This window comes from Schistocerca piceifrons, chromosome 2, assembly GCF_021461385.2.
Source record: "Schistocerca piceifrons isolate TAMUIC-IGC-003096 chromosome 2, iqSchPice1.1, whole genome shotgun sequence".
In the NCBI taxonomy this organism is placed as follows: Eukaryota; Metazoa; Arthropoda; class Insecta; order Orthoptera; family Acrididae; genus Schistocerca; species Schistocerca piceifrons.
In genome coordinates this window covers 33,459,059-33,476,217 of record NC_060139.1, presented here as the reverse complement: position 1 = coordinate 33,476,217, position 17,159 = coordinate 33,459,059, and the positions used below count along the sequence as shown (strand labels likewise).

The following is a 17,159-nucleotide window of genomic DNA, read 5'->3' as shown; positions in this document are numbered from 1 at the left end:
TTGCTGCGTACAAGTGTTACCCCGTAATGACCCATTCAAAGCATTAAACAGCACAGTTGCTTCACATCTCAGCTAAATGCTTATTTAATTACTAATACTACCTCTTTGTGGTACTGTGCTGCTAACTTTGAATCTGGGGCATTTTCTTGCACAGATCGTAAATTTTTCACTGTTTATTTTATATTGCTATTGCTCACTTGGATGTTCTGGCCCAAGATGCTGGATTTGGCTGTCGTGTGTGCATGAGGTGTGTGTGTGTGTGTGTGTGTGTGTGTGTGTGTGTGTGTGTGTGTGTGTGTGTGTGTGTGTGTGTGTTTTACTGATGAAGACAGTGGCTGAAAGCTATATGTGAGTGACTTTTAACTGTGCCTGTGTGCAACTTAACGTGTCTTCTTTAAGGTAAGTAGCAATCTGTCTTTTCCTACATTATTCTTCTTATCTCTGATGAAGAATTAATGAAGGAGTAGGTGTGGGTTCATAATTGTAAAACAATAGTGGTACGGTACAAGACAAAGTTATTTGCAGTTGGTACACTTCATACACAGGTTCACCCTCTCAAGGGTTAAGAATATTGTTAATTCCTGACATAGACAGGATAGAGACAAGCAATCTGAAAGTTTTACGTAAAGTTAAAAACACTTTTAATAAAATATTTTAATAGTCAATTTTCCAAGTGAATAACATTAAATTATGTCTAGTATCAGCAAAATTATACAGCCATCTTCAGATCTGGAATAACAACAGAAAACTGCACAAATTTAGAGTACCAGAGGGATTGCACGAACCATAACAATACAGGCAAAAGATCAATTACATACCAATTAAAAAAAAATGTGTAGTGTCTGCTCATAAAATGAGGCTAAAACGCGATGTCTGCATCACAGTGGCACTCATAATGAGCCGGCCAGAAAATTAATAAAACTATACCATTGAGATAAAATATTACATATTCAAGACTTAAGAAATCAACAGATGTCACTATAAAATAAAATGCAAAAACACAGTAAACCAAGCTAAGATATATGAAGTACAATCCCATCTTAACTGTCAGCATTGAATATTTTCCATAAAATAACGTTACACAAGTAATTTGTCAACCAAGCCACATTATGTACAGGAATGCTAGTGGGTCTAGTAGTATGTGGCCCATTCAGAGTTGTAAGCAGAGTAATTGGCTATGCGTGCTTGAGCAGGCTCACAAGCAGAAGGCAATGTGCTGATAGGTGGTGCACAAGTACACATAGTTATAATAAATAAATACTTAATAAAATACAACAAGTGAGCAGAACATAAAAAATTAATTTGTTGCTATGTCATATAGTGGTCACATATCAGATAAAATGAATCAGTTTTTGGAAGTCAAATGGTAGGTTTGGGCTCAAAATGCAAAACACTTTGAGTACGTGTTTTTGACACAAAATTGGACCAAAGAAGGATAAGTTCAGTAGATCTGGGGTGTATAAGATGAAGTACCGTGATCATTTTTATGTTGACCAGACAATTCATTCTTTTGAAACTCACTAATAAGAGCATACATACTCTCAGAATAGGATGGCTTTTTGAGCGCATTCGGCTACTGGGCAGTACACTGTTCTGGATACCAAACGTAACGTGGAGATGCTGCATAGAGCACCTAAAGGTATAAAAGTGGGCTTGGTGAAGGAACTGGAGAGTCACAGTCCCAATGAGATACACCCCTGATCTTATACTTAACACTAAATAGGGTTTCAGTGAGGGATAGAGCTTCAGTATTTTTCATTGTATTTTACAAAAATATTGTTCATCTTGCTGCTGTGCTTTGGAATGTGCTGTTATTTTGCTGACTGTACATATGATCTGTGCCAGCCGCACATTTGCAGCTGTTGTCACATCTCTTCTGCTTCGCGCAGCTCATGAGCTCAGACACCGGACTGTGATTCGTTTATCTGTGAACTACTTTGTGGTGTATCCTATGTTGTCTCCTTTTTATTTATTTATAGTATATCCCTTTCCTTTCTCCATGATTTTCATGTATTTGTATCACATACCGATGGTCAAAAAATTTTTTACGTATTCATCTTAGATGCGTATATTTTTATATATTTCTTCTAGCTTTTGTATTGTGTCATGATATTAGGTAGATATTACTCAATTCTTTTTTCAGTTTCTCTTTACTTTTTGTAGTTTATTATGTGTATTGCATTTTCTTATTTACATGTACATGTACATGTACATGTACTTTTACATTTACATTTACATGTACTACCTATCAGCATGTTGCCTCCCCCTTGTGGGTCTGCATGAACACATGTAGCTGATTAGTATGCTTACAACTATGAACAGGCCACATAGTACTAGACTCATTAGCATTCCTGTACATAATGTGGTTTGGTTGACAAGTTACTCATGTAACGATATTATGTGTAAAATATTGTGTATTAATGTGGGCTGTGAGGATGGGTTTGTACTCTGCATGTTTTAGCTTGCTTTATTAAAGTTTTGTGTTTTAGTTTGTACTGACACCTCTGTTTATATCTTAGGTCTTGAGTGCCCAATATTTTATTCAGTGTTACATGCCATATTTTCATGAGCATCCATTGTGATACACACACATCTTAGTCTCATTTTACAAGCAGATACTGCACATACATAATCAATATGTAATTGAGCCTTGGGTTCTATTATTATGATTTGAGTAATTGCTTCTGGTGCTGTACCTTAGTGCAATTTTCTGTCGGTGGTTGACATCTGAAGATGGTTGTATAATCAGCTGAAACTAGTCATCATTTAATATTATTCATTTGTGATTGTGACTATTAAGGTTTTATTACTTTTTTTAACTGTATGTTATTGCTCCATATAATTTATCATTTGTGTTCATCGTCACACTTCCAAATTATGTATGATGTGTTATTATCGAGAACTCAAATTATATGAAGTTTTTTCTATTTACAGATGTTATTAATAAGGCTTATACCTGAAACAAAAGTAGTCTGAAAATCATTTTTCATGTTAATGACTCCTGCTTTAGTCGCATGGCTGAATACTGTAGAATAAAGCAGGAAATGGCTGCTGTGTTGAACAATGTGGTCTTTTGTTTTCCATTATCAGTGAGAAGAAGAGCTCTGTTCAAATAAGATGATTTACTGTTATGTTGGAGTTACAGTTATTTGTGATATGAACTTAAAGTTGGATTATAATATTATCCGGATCATTTGCACAGTGCTATCGAGTGAGGTAGTGCCTGGAGTGGAGTTTGCACTCTTGATTGGCCAGTTTGATTTATGTTTGTCATGTTTTCCCTAAATTGCTTAAAGTGAATCCCATTATAAAGAGGTGTTTCATGAATGTCATCGTAAAGAAGTGTTATTGTGATTCTTGCTACTAGAAAATTAGTGTTTCCACTGTCAGAAGATTATTGTTTTATTTCAGTTGTATTATATAGGTTGTTTTGTGGCACTCTAATGTAGCATTGTAAATTTATTTGATACTTCTAGAGTTAAACTTACATCATGCACTTGCTTACATGTTCTGTTTGATACACACAAATATTTTTGCGAATAATGATTGTTAACAACTTCATTGCAGTTGGTTTGATGACATTTGCATCGAAATGCTGCGTTTCAGCTGACAATAATCCTAAAGCAGTACTTGGTATTGTAAATTTCCAGAACAGTTATTTCATTCTGCAATCGAGTGTGCCTAATTTTAAACTCGCTGGTAGATTAAAATAATGTACCAGGATGAGACTTGAACTTGGAACCTTACATTTTGTGGGAAATACTTGTACTGCTTGACTAGCCAGGCAAAACTCACAACCTTTCCCCATGGCTTAAATTCTGCCACTATATCCCTCCTACTTTATTTTCACAAGACTTCTGTCACACAGTTTCAATTTTTCATAATATCTTTTCTTCCAGAAGAACTAATTCTGCAAGGTATGTGTGAGAAAGTTTGGAGAGAGATACTATCTAAATTTTAACTGATGGGCTGCAAATCAAGCCTGTATAGTTCAAGTTACGAGCAAGGCCTATGAAAGGCAAGTTACTGGGATCAAGTCCCAATCTGGCATATAGTTTTAATATGTCAGAACTTGTGTATTTTTAAAACAGCTAAACCTGGCACACAATGGTGACTGGTCATTGGTTTTTGTAGGCAAGCTCTTAGCAATCAAATTGTCTGGGTATATTGCTTGGCTCACCCCTATAATACAGTTAGGAAGTAGATTTCTGTGCTTCCCAAACTGCTCATAAAATGATGAGAAAAGAAATGGCAGATTGAAACAGTAAATTTGACCATTAAGAACATGAAAATTTTGTATAAATGTAAACTAAATTGATATCTGATTTCAGGATAGTCAAAAAGTTTTGCTTGAGTGGTATCAGTAAATCTAACTGGAATATGTGACAAAGATATTAATAACAGAAAATAAATTTGTCAGTGCCAATCATTCCACTTCAAAACATTTAATTTTAGGAAATGCAATTTTTTCAGCGTAACACTGGGAAAGAATGAGACACAAAGTCTTAAAAAAAAAAAGGTTGCCAAAAAAATGGCATTGAAACTGAAAACAGTGGAAGGTGACTGTGTACTAGTTTCAATTTTTAGGCAGTTGATAGGGAAGTGGTATTGTCAAATGACACTTAACACCACATCAAACAGAGTTTCACCATCAAATAATCTTTGGCAGTCTAAGTCATTAATCAAAAACATTTACACTGACCATCAATAGAATGGTGTATCTTATTTATTTATGTTGGTACTATATGACAACTTGATGGGTGTTCTGTTCACTATATTAATTTTGGTTGTCAGACTTTGCTATTTTGCTCCTTATCATTGTTTATTGTAGATTTCTGTTCTTGCTAGGAAGACAACAGTAAGTGTTAGAGGAAAAAAAATTGTTTTCTATTGACAATTTTTTTGTAAATTGTGAGCATTGAATATATAAATTTTCTATTAAATAATGAAATTCATGCAATTCTCTTGGCACCCATGTTTGCCAAACAACATGCCAAATGTTTGATTACTTGCATTGTCTATGAAGTATGTTCAAATTTCTCCCTTCCACTTGAGTATTCCAAGCTCAGCCTCTATGATGTCACTGTCATTAAGATGTTGAACTCGCAGACTTCGGTCCTTCTGTGTCACTGACTAAAACATATTGGAGAAGGTTTCAGTATTGTGATAAAGGAAATTTCCTGCAAAGAAATGAACAGACGTTTATAAAATGTAGGGTTGAATGCATCAGCCAAAAGTGAACAAAACATTGAACCACAAGAATCCTGCAGACCAAGCTCACTTCTCGTGACCAGCAACAAATGAAGTTTGTGCCCTAACCCTAGATTTATGTTTCAGCCTTCGGATAATAGTTTGTTGTTATGAAAGATTCTGTTAACTCAGAATAACAGGCTCCTATACTGTCGATACTCTGAAGAAATGTGCGTCTTCTCTCAATTAAGTTAAAAAGGTACTTTCCATGACATCATCAAATATTTTGTCAAGTGATAAAACGCACTAATCCCCGATTCCTGCTATGTCTCTGACAACAGTTTGGCTTCCATGTTCAAATATAGAAACTGAATTGGTGTTTATGCAGTACAGTGAAGTGTTGAAGTATAAGTGTGTCAGTTTCTGGGAAGAGAACTTAGAAATTATGACTCTTCTGTTATTCAAAATACTATCAGCAGTGTTCAGTTGAAGAGCTAGGTGTCTCCAAGAGTTATTGCTGTTGTTTACCTCTTCTGTTTCGTGTAAATAAACATTCTGCATAATGTCTAATAAATATAACTTAAATGGCAGATTTTTTCAGCATAACATGAAAAAGAATGAAGGAAAAAAATGCCAAAAAAGTGACGGTAAGTCAGTAACAATAATAATCCTTTATTCAACATCAAATGATTCATTTCAAGTGTACAAAAACTTTAAAAGTCACAGAACGTGATACACAACACAATAATGCATTCTTCTGAATATGCCATTGACTAATGTACGATAGTACCTACCTACATACTTACTTACTTACTTACTTGCCAGGTTGGCCTCACAGGCCAGTCAGTTTTTGGCCTCGCCAATCAGCCTCCTCCATCATCTTCAGCTGTTGTATTCTTCCCAGCTAGTCCCATCATACTCATATTCTCTCTGATTCTATCAAGTCCATCACGGCCCAGTTCTCCGCATTGGTCTGTTACCTCATTTGTCTTCTTCTAGCACCTGCCTGGTGATCTGGCCTTCTCAACGCATTATGCATCTGTACCATCTTAGTCTCCTCTCTTTAACCACAGCCACAATGCTCGGTGATTTGTAAAACTCCTACCAATTCATGGTTTTTCCTTTTTCTCCAGTCATCTCCACTCTTCAATAGTCCAAAAATCTCTCTCAGAACAGCATGCTCAAATGATAATATTGCACTTGAATTATGTGCTGCTATTTACATATTCTTTTCAAAACATTCTACATGTAACTATGATTTTCTTCTAATATGTTGGTAGGGTTATGTGAAAGGAATTTCTTAAGCTGAAACTTAAGCTTCACTGTGGGAAGAATCATAATATACTGGACAATGCATTGGCTAATTTGAGTACTGCATATTGCAGATCCTTTCCATTGAGTGCTTCTGTTATAAATTTTTTCTTTATTTCTGATATTGTACGGATGCCAATCAGAATATATGTTCAGGTGCAGTCTTTCAACAAGCAGTATAGGTCTTTAAATATGTCTGCTTGTGTCTGTATATGTGTGGATGGATATGTGTGTGTGTGCGAGTGTATACCCGTCCTTTTTTCCACCTAAGGTAAGTCTTTCCGCTCCCGGGATTGGAATGACTCCTTACCCTCTCCCTTAAAACCCACTTCCTTTCATCTTTCCCTCTCCTTCCCTCTTTCCTGACGAAGCAACCGTTTGTTGCGAAAGCTAGAATTTTGTGTGTATGTTTGTGTTTGTTTGTGTGTAAGTGTGTTTGTGTGTAAGTCACCTCATCTTTGTTTTTATATATAATTTTTCCCACGTGGAATGTTTCCCTCTATTTTATATATATATATAAAGTGCTGGCAGGTCGACAGACACACAAACAAACACAAACATACACACAAAATTCAAGCTTTCGCAACAAACTGTTGCCTCATCAGGAAAGAAGGAAGGAGAGGGAAAGACGAAAGGATGTGGGTTTTAAGGGAGAGGGTAAGGAGTCATTCCAATCCCGGGAGCGGAAAGACTTACCTTAGGGGGGAAAAAAGGACGGGTATACACTCGCGCGCGCACACACACACACATATCCATATCCATCCACACATATACAGACACAAGCAGACATATTTAGTGTGAAGTGCAGAGGCAAAGATGTTATTGAATGACAGGTGAGGTATGAGTGACGGCAACTTGTAATTAGCGGAGATTGAGGCCTGGTGGATAACGGGAGGAGAGGATATATTGAAGAGCAAGTTCCCATCTCCGGAGTTCGGATAGGTTGGTGTTAGTGGGAAGTATCCAGATAACCCGGACGGTGTAACACTGTGCCAAGATGTGCTGGCCGTGCACCAAGGCATGTTTAGCCACAGGGTGATCCTCATTACCAACAAACACTATCTGCCTGTGTCCATTCATGCGAATGGACAGTTTGTTGCTGGTCATTCCCACATAGAATGCATCACAGTGTAGGCAGGTCAGTTGGTAAATCATGTGGGTGCTTTCACACGTGGCTCTGCCTTTGATAGTGTACACCTTCCGGGTTACAGGACTGCAGTAGGTGGTGGTGGGAGGGTGCATGCAACAGGTTATATATATATATATATATATATATATATATATATATATATATATATATATATATATATATATAATGGAAGGAAACATTCCACGTGGGAAAAATTATATATAAAAACAAAGATGAGGTGACTTACCGAACAAAAGCGCTGGCAGGTCGATAGACACACAAACAAACACAAACACACACACAAAATTCAAGCTTTCGCAACAAACTGTTGCCTCATCAGGAAAGAGGGAAGGAGAGGGGAAGACGAAAGGAAGTGGGTTTTAAAGGAGAGGGTAAGGAGTCATTCCAATCCCGGGAGCGGAAAGACTTACCTTAGGGGGAAAAAAGGACAGGTATACACTCGCACACACGCACATATCCATCCACACATACAGACACAAGCAGACATATGTCTGCTTGTGTCTGTATGTGTGGATGGATATGTGCGTGTGTGCGAGTGTATACCTGTCCTTTTTTCCCCCTAAGGTAAGTCTTTCCGCTCCCGGGATTGGAATGACTCCTTACCCTCTCCTTTAAAACCCACTTCCTTTCGTCTTCCCCTCTCCTTCCCTCTTTCCTGATGAGGCAACAGTTTGTTGCGAAAGCTTGAATTTTGTGTGTGTGTTTGTGTTTGTTTGTGTGTCTATCGACCTGCCAGCGCTTTTGTTCGGTAAGTCACCTCATCTTTGTTTTTTTATATATATATATATATATATATATATATATATATATATATATATATATATATATATATATATATATATATATATATATATATATATATATATATATATATATATATATATAACACAAAGATGAGGTGACTTACCGAACAAAAGCGCTGGCAGGTCGATAGACACACAAACATACACACAAAATTCAAGCTTTCGCAACAAACTGTTGCCTCATCAGGAAAGAGGGAAGGAGAGGGGAAGACGAAAGGAAGTGGGTTTTAAGGGAGAGGGTAAGGAGTCATTCCAATCCCGGGAGCGGAAAGACTTACCTTAGGGGGAAAAAAGGACAGGTATACACTCGCACACACGCACATATCCATCCACACATACACAAGCTTGTGTATGTTTGTGTTTGTTTGTGTGTCTATCGACCTGCCAGCGCTTTTGTTCGGTAAGTCACCTCATCTTTGTTTTTATATATGATTTTTCCCACGTGGGATGTTTCCTTCCATTATATATATGTATATATGTCCTTTTTTCCCCCTAAGGTAAGTCTTTCCGCTCCCGGGATTGGAATGACTCCTTACCCTCTCCCTTAAAACCCACTTCCTTTCGTCTTCCCCTCTCCTTCCCTCTTTCCTGATGAGGCAACAGTTTGTTGCGAAAGCTTGAATTTTGTGTGTATGTTTGTGTTTGTTTGTGTGTCTATCGACCTGCCAGCGCTTTTGTTCGGTAAGTCACCTCATCTTTGTTTTTATATATAATTTTTCCCACGTGGAATGTTTCCCTCCGGTTGTAAAAGGAGGAGGGGGAGGAGTAACACCTCGTAAAAAAACCTTGGTTCACCTGGCCCGGGTGATAGTACCTTGTGAGGGTCCCTTGCCAGGGATACGGCGAAGACCTCAACGGTAGTGAAGACGGAGATGAAGATCATCGGTACGGCGGAACTGGCGGAAGAGGCAAGCATTATCAACAAGATAAAGCATATTGAAAAGCCCAGACACGTCTGTGTGGCAACCACCGGTACTCTGGCCAGCGTCTGTTCACCATGTGAGGTGCGGCTGAACACCAAGCTCCAGGAACTAACAATCCCTGGTTCTAACTACCCAGCATTAGCTGGAACTTAATTACAAGCAGTATGATTCGTACAAGTAAAATTAATATTACCCCAGGTGGCCAATCCACTCGCCCTGTGGCGACAACCAAGCTATCGGATTCTGGGGAGCTTGGGCTCGTACGACAGAGAAAGTCGGAGTTCTCTAGTAAACGTCCACGAAAGTCCCATACATTTATTGGCACTTTTAACATTCAGACACTAATTCAGACAGGCAAACTTCATAATCTTACAACAGAACTCAACAAACAGAAAATTCAAATCCTTGCTCTCCAAGAGACCAGATTCACTGATTCAGAAACAATAGACTACAACAATTACCGTATCTTTAAAAGTAAAACAGACAAGAAAATTGGCAAAGGAGCTGCAATATTTGGCATGGCTTTTATTGTAAATAAGGACACCCTTGACTCTGTTATAGACATGAATCAAATCAGTAACAGACTAATGACCATGCGAATCAAGCACACCAACAAAATATATACATTTATTAATGTTCATGCACCTACCAACATTGCCAACAAAAAAGAACCGGAGAAGACAGAAAAATTTTGGGAAAAACTCGAAACTGAAATGTCCAAAATTCCAAAGGAGGATGTAAAAATTCTTCTAGGGGATTTCAACGCGCAAATTGGCAAAGAGAGGAAATATAAAAAAACAGTCGGTAATTACCCTGCACACAAATTCACAAACAAGAACGGCATGAGACTCATCGAGTTATGTCAGCAAAACAACCTAAAAATCGTGACAACATCACTTCGAAAAGACCCCAAGAAACAAAAAACATGGAGATCACCAAACCTTCAGCTTGGTGAATTTCAAATAGACCATGTTGCGATCTCCTATGACTTCCAGAAAGAAATACACGACGTTCAAGTCCGCAGAGGGGCAAATATAGATTCTGACCACTACCTTACCAGAGTTAAAATTAAATTCACTCCAAAAAGGAAACGCCAAAGGAAATCACCACTAATTCCCAAATTTGACTTGAAAAATATCAAGGAATCAGAAATTACAGAAGCATGGGATAAACAACCAACAAACAACTGGAAAGATTTCCGAACGAAAATTATACAGAAAGCAAGAGATTTGATTCCGTTAAAGAAAATATCCAAGCATCCATGGTGGAATTCGAATTGTGATAACGCATTAGAAGAGAGACAACAAGCCTTTTTAAATTACAATTGTGACAAATCAGAAACCACACAACAAACATTTTTCAAAGTGAGAAAACAAACAGCTAAAATACTTAGACAAACTAAAAGAAAATACCTTAATGAACAGCTAAACACAATTGAAGAAAACTTTAAGAACCACAACACTCAAGATTTTTATAAAATATTCGCAAATCAAATCAAAGGATACACTCCACAAAATCTCTGCTTCCGGAAACAGAATGGAAAATTGGCACTAACTAACAAAGAAAATTGCCAAGAACTAGCTAAATATTTCTCACAACTCCTAAATTGCCCACAACCAAGTACAAGATTCCCCAGATTACAACCAGAACACACGAATGAGACTTCACTACCACCATCTCAAGAAGAAATTTATAGTCACATTAGAAAACTCAAAAATAATAAATCATCGGGAGAAGATGGAATTGTAGCTGAACTACTGAAAAACCTTGGTCCAAATTCGTTAAAAGAGATCACTAGCATCATCAAAGAAATTTGGCAGACAGAAAATATCCCAGAGGAGTGGAAGTGTGCACTAATTCACCCATTGCACAAAAAGGGAGAAAGATCAGACGTAAACAACTACAGAGGCATTTCACTTTTACCAGTTACCTACAAAATTCTATCTGCATGTCTGCTAAAGAGGGCACAAGAACAACTAGAACATACAATTTCAGACTACCAAGCAGGCTTTCGTCCTAATAGATCATGCCCGGAACAGATATTCAACCTTAAAACTATTTTAAAGATTAAAGCAATCAGGTCAAAACCAATAATCTGCACATTCGTTGATTTCAAAAAGGCATACGATTCCATAGACAGACAGTCTCTATGTCACATTCTCGAAGAACGAGGCCTAGACACTAAAACCCGAAAACTAATTGAACAAACACTAACAGAAACCAAATCAAAAATTAAATTCAGAGGGGAAATTTCGGAACCATTCTCAATTAAAACAGGAGTAAGACAAGGAGATGGGATCTCACCACTATTATTCAATATAGTTTTGGACAAAGTTATGAAAGAGTGGGAAGTAACACTAAGGAAACAAAGCTTTTGGAAGCCAATTGAACTAGGAAGAGGTAAAGGAAAATTGAACATCCCTTATTTAGCGTTTGCAGATGACTTGGCAATTATAACTGACAGTGAAGAAACAGCAGTAAAACAAATTGAGACACTTAAAGAATGTGCTGAGAAGGTTGGCCTGCAAATCTCCTTTGAGAAGACAGAATTCATCTGCTCAAAATTAGATATTTCGAAACTAAAAACAAAGTATGGTGAAATAACTAGAGTCAAGCACTTTAAGTATCTCGGTGAAGTTATTGAACCAACAGGACTTGAGAAAATAGCACAAAAAAACCGATTACAGAAAATCAAGAAAGTATTCGGACTTATTCAAAATATATATAACAAGAAATGTCTATCAAAAGGCACTAAAATCAGACACTACAACACAGTCATCAAACCAACAGTCACATATGCAAGTGAAACACTCTCCCTGAATAGAAAATTAGATTTACACGAAATTAAGAAAGTAGAGAGAAAAATTATTAGAAAAATCCTAGGACCACGATACACACAAGATGGATACAGGCTGCAGACTACCGAGACAACCGAAAAAATATCAAACATCGAGGCAGATATCAGGAAGAGGCGGATGAAGTTTTATGGACATATAGACAGATTACCTGGAAACAGGTTAACTAAACGTCTATTGGACTATATGACATCACTTAAGGCAACAATACCCTGGGTAACTGAAGTTAAGAAGGATTTGAAAAAGGCAAAAATTGACATAACAAACACATCAGACCGGGATACATTCAGAAGAAAAATCGACAAGTGGAAGTTTACTCCAGAGACGGAATCTAAACCTTTCCGACCAAAGTGGACCGAAGAAAGGAAGAAGGCCTTTGGGGAGGCAATGAAGAAATACTGGGGAAATAAGAAGAACATTAAGAAATGTTAATCACCTGCTTATCGTTCTCCCATGGGGACATTCGCTAATAATAATAATAATTATATATATATATATATATATATATATATATATATATATATATATGTCCTTTTTTCCCCCTAAGGTAAGTCTTTCCACTCCCGGGATTGGAATGACTCCTTACCCTCTCCCTTAAAACCCACTTCCTTTCGTCTTCCCCTCTCCTTCCCTCTTTCCTGATGAGGCAACAGTTTGTTGCGAAAGCTTGAATTTTGTGTGTATGTTTGTGTTTGTTTGTGTGTCTATCGACCTGCCAGCGCTTTTGTTCGGTAAGTCACCTCATCTTTGTTTTTTATATATATATATATATATATATATATATATATATATATATATATATATATATATATATATATAGGGAAACATTCCACGTAGGAAAAATATATCTAAAAACAAAGATGATGTGACTTACCAAATGAAAGTGCTGGCAGGTCGACAGACACACAAACATACACACAAAATTCTGTGTGTATGTTTGTGTTTGTTTGTGACTTACCAAATGAAAGTGCTGGCAGGTCGACAGACACACAAACATACACACAAAATTTTGTGTGTATGTTTGTGTGTCTGTCGACCTGCCAGCACTTTCATTTGGTGTGTGTGTTGTATTTTTGTCACAGAGTGCAACCAGCTTGCTTCAACCCATGGACCAAAGACTGATGAGAACATTTAAAGCTTACTATGTGAGACTATTGTTTGCACATATTTATAAAGCTGCGCTCTGCCATGAGGCACCGCCTTATTGCAGCACTGTCCGTTTGGGCGGGAGAGTTTGTGTGCTCCAAGGAAGCTGAGAGCTATATCGGCGGGAGCGTAGCTATTGGCAGGTCCAACCTAGCCGGACAGGTCTCAGCAGAGGAGCCAGACAAAGTGTGCCTCAGAACAACCCTTCTAATATCCTATACATCCTATTCCCTACCCTCTCCTCAGTTACCATTACTTTTCTTTCTCTAATTACCTTAACACACCACTGCCTTGTGGTTGGTCTTGGGAGGGCTTAAGTCTAAGGGAGAAAACCCTGAAAGAAAATCTAGAGTGGAGCCCCAAAGGCGGTTGGAAGGCGTACTACGTCCCTTTTCAGCAGCTCCTGCAACCGACGTGATACCAGACGTATTGGCTTGCCTTTCCTCTGGATATTATCATTTAGGTCGAGAGGGAGACCTTGATGATTGGGTAACTCGCGTGTCTTCATATTTATCGCTCAGGCTTGTAGCATCCTGGAGAGGACACTTCAGCGACGTCCAAGGACTTCGGCACAACACGGGAAGAGGCAGTTACCGGTTATAAGCTCTGTCTGATTGGCATAGGACCCGAGTGCCAGGGGCCACTTCCAACAGTGGGAAAGATCATTGCATCTCATTGGACAGCTACTGCCCGCCTCAAGCTGGGCAGCCCCCAGCCAATAAGGTGCTGTCCCGCCACTATCTGCCTGTTTCACGGGGTGTGTGGAGCTTAGAAGTAATCTTCGACAAGCGGGTTGATATAGTACACCTACTAAAAACAAAAATGAAATAATAAAGAAATCACTAGTTTGTATTGCCACGTGGAATGTTAGGACCGTGTGTCCAAGGTACATTGACGATGCCCAAGAGGTTGATTTCATCCGTAAGACTGCCGTAATTGACAGAGAGCTCCATCGTTTGAATGTTGACATCGCAGGACTGCAGGAGACGCGGCTTCCAGATGCGGGCACTATCAGGGAGGATAATTACACATTCTTCTGGCAGGGGAAGTCTCAAGACGAGCCAAGACTTCATGGCGTAGGATTTGCTGTTAAAAACACACTCCTAAACTGTACTGTGCCACCATCCAGTGGAACAGAGTGAATTATTGCTTTAAAAATATGCTCCTCAAGCAGCACTGTCAACATCCTAAATGTGTACGCTCCCACCTTATCATCCAGCATGTAAGAGAAGGATCTGTTTTATGATTTACTCAGCGACAGAATAGCCAAGGTACCTAGCACTGAGACACTGTATATTCTAGGGGACTTAAATGCTAGAGTTGGATCAGATAATGACTTATGGCTGAATTGCCTGGGACATCATGGGGTGGGAAAAATGAATGAAAATGGCCAGAGACTGCTTGAAGTTTGCTGCTTTTATGGACTCTGCATTACAAACACATATTTCCAGCTTAAGGATCAGCACAAGGTGTCCTGGAGACACCCGCACTCTCATCACTGGCATCTACTTGACTTAGTCATAGCTGGGTGTACTGGTCTCAAAAATGTGCTACTAACATGAAGTTATCATAGTGCTGATTGCAACACTGACCACGACCTAGTGGCGTGCACATTGAGGCTCACTCCTAAGAAATATCACCACACTAAACCGAGAGGTCATCTCCATATCAACACAAATCATGTTCATGACACACAAAGAAAGCAGGATTTTGCCAGTAATTTTGAAAGTGCTTTCCCAGGAAACGTGCAAGCAGAAAGGAATGTTTATAAGAAATGGGCAAAACTCTCGGGTGCAATCTATAACTCAGCAGTATTGGCCTATGGAAAAAAAGGAAAAAGAAATAAGGACTGGTATGAGCAAAATTTGGAAGAAATGGAACCAGTCACTGAGGCTAAACGGAGAGCCCTACTTGCTTAGAAAAGAAACCCAAATGAAAGAACTCGAAATGACCTACGAAAAGCAAAGAACAGGGCACAGCAAACGTCAAGGAGATGTGCAAATAACTACTGGCTGAATTTATGTGCAGGTATACAGAAAGCGGCCGATTCTGGGGATGCTAAGGCAATGTACGATGGTATTAAGAAAGCAATTGGACCAACTGTCAGAAAAACAGCTCCTCTGAAGTCCAAGACAGGTGATGTCATTACTGATGAAGGCAAACAAATGGAACACAGGGTTGAACACTACCTCGAGTTGTATGCATCCGAGAATGAAGTTAGCAAGGATGCATGTGACGCCATCAAACAAATGCCAGTTATGGAAGAACTAGGTGCAATGCCTACTATGGAAGAGCTCAGTAGAGAAATAGACTCTCTTGCTAACGGAAAGGCCCCACATGAATATGGGATCCCTGCAGAGGTTATTAAGTATAACAAGTCTGTTCTTTTCAAACATTTATATTTGCTTATCACAACCAGCTGGGAAGAAGGTTATGTCCCGATGAGTATGCGGAATTCAAGGATAGTTACTCTATATATCAGGAGAAAGAAAACTGGCGTTCTACGGATCAGAGCGTGGAATGTCAGATCCCTTAATCGGGCAGGTAGGTTAGAAAATTTAAAAAAGGAAATGGATAGGTTAAAGTTAGATATAGTGGGAATTAGTGAAGTTCGGTGGCAGGAGGAACAAGACTTCTGGTCAGGTGAATACAGGGTTATAAATACGAAATCAAATAGGGGTAATGCAGGAGTAGGTATAATAATGAATAAAAAAATTGGAGTACGGGTAAGCTACTACAAACAGCATAGTGAACGCGTTATTGTGGCCAAGATAGACACGAAGCCCACGCCTACTACAGTAGTACAAATTTATATTCCAACTAGCTCTGCAGATGACGAAGAAATTGATGAAATGTATGATGAGATAAAACAAATTATTCAGGTAGTGAAGGGAGACGAAAATTTAATAGTCATGGGTGACTGAAATTCTAGAGTAGGAAAAGGGAGAGAAGAAAACGTAGTAGGTGAATATGGATTGGGGTAAGAAATGAAAGAGGAAGCCGCCTGGTAGAATTTCGCGCAGAGCGTAACTTAATCATAGCTAACACATGATTCGAGAGTCATGAAAGAAGGTTGTATACATGGAAGAACCCTGGAGATACTAGAAGGTTTCAGATAGATTATATAATGGTAAGACAGAGATTTAGGAACCAGATTTTAAATTGTAAGACATTTCCAGGGGCAGATATGGACTCTGACCACAATCTATTGGTTGTGAACTGTAGATTAAAACTGAAGAAACTGCAAAAAGGTGGGAATTTAAGGAGATGGGACCTGGATAAACTAACTAAACCAGAGGTTATACAGAGTTTCAGGAAGAGCACAAGGGAACAATTGACAGGAATGGGGGAAAGAAATACAGTAGAAGAAGAATGGGTAGCTCTGAGGGATGAAATAGTGAAGGCAGCAGAGGATCAAATAGGTAAAAAGACGAGGGCTAGTAGAAACCCCTGGGTAACAGAAGAAATATTGAATTTAATTGATGAAAGGAGGAAAATATAAAAATGCAGTAAATGAAGCAGGCAAAAAGGAATACAAACGTCTCAAAAATGAGATAGACAGGAAGTGCAAAATGGCTAAGCAGGGATGGCTAGAGGATAAATGTAAGGGTGTAGAGGCTTATCTCACTAGGGGTAAGATAGGTACTGCCTCCTACAGGAAAATTAAAGAGACCTTTGGAGAAAAGAGAACCACTTGTATGAATATCGAGAGCTCAGATGGAAACCCAGTACTAAGCAAAGAAGGGAAAGCAGAAAGGTGGAAGGAGTATATAGAGGGTCT

At 38.6% G+C, this 17,159-nt stretch overlaps 1 protein-coding gene across 4 annotated transcripts in view; it reads left to right on the top strand.

Annotated features, from left to right (window-relative positions):
* The window catches only part of LOC124776391 (protein CLEC16A homolog), a 256,003-nt gene that overhangs the window by 185,387 nt on the left and 53,457 nt on the right, over positions 1 to 17,159 (top strand). The window lies entirely within an intron of this gene.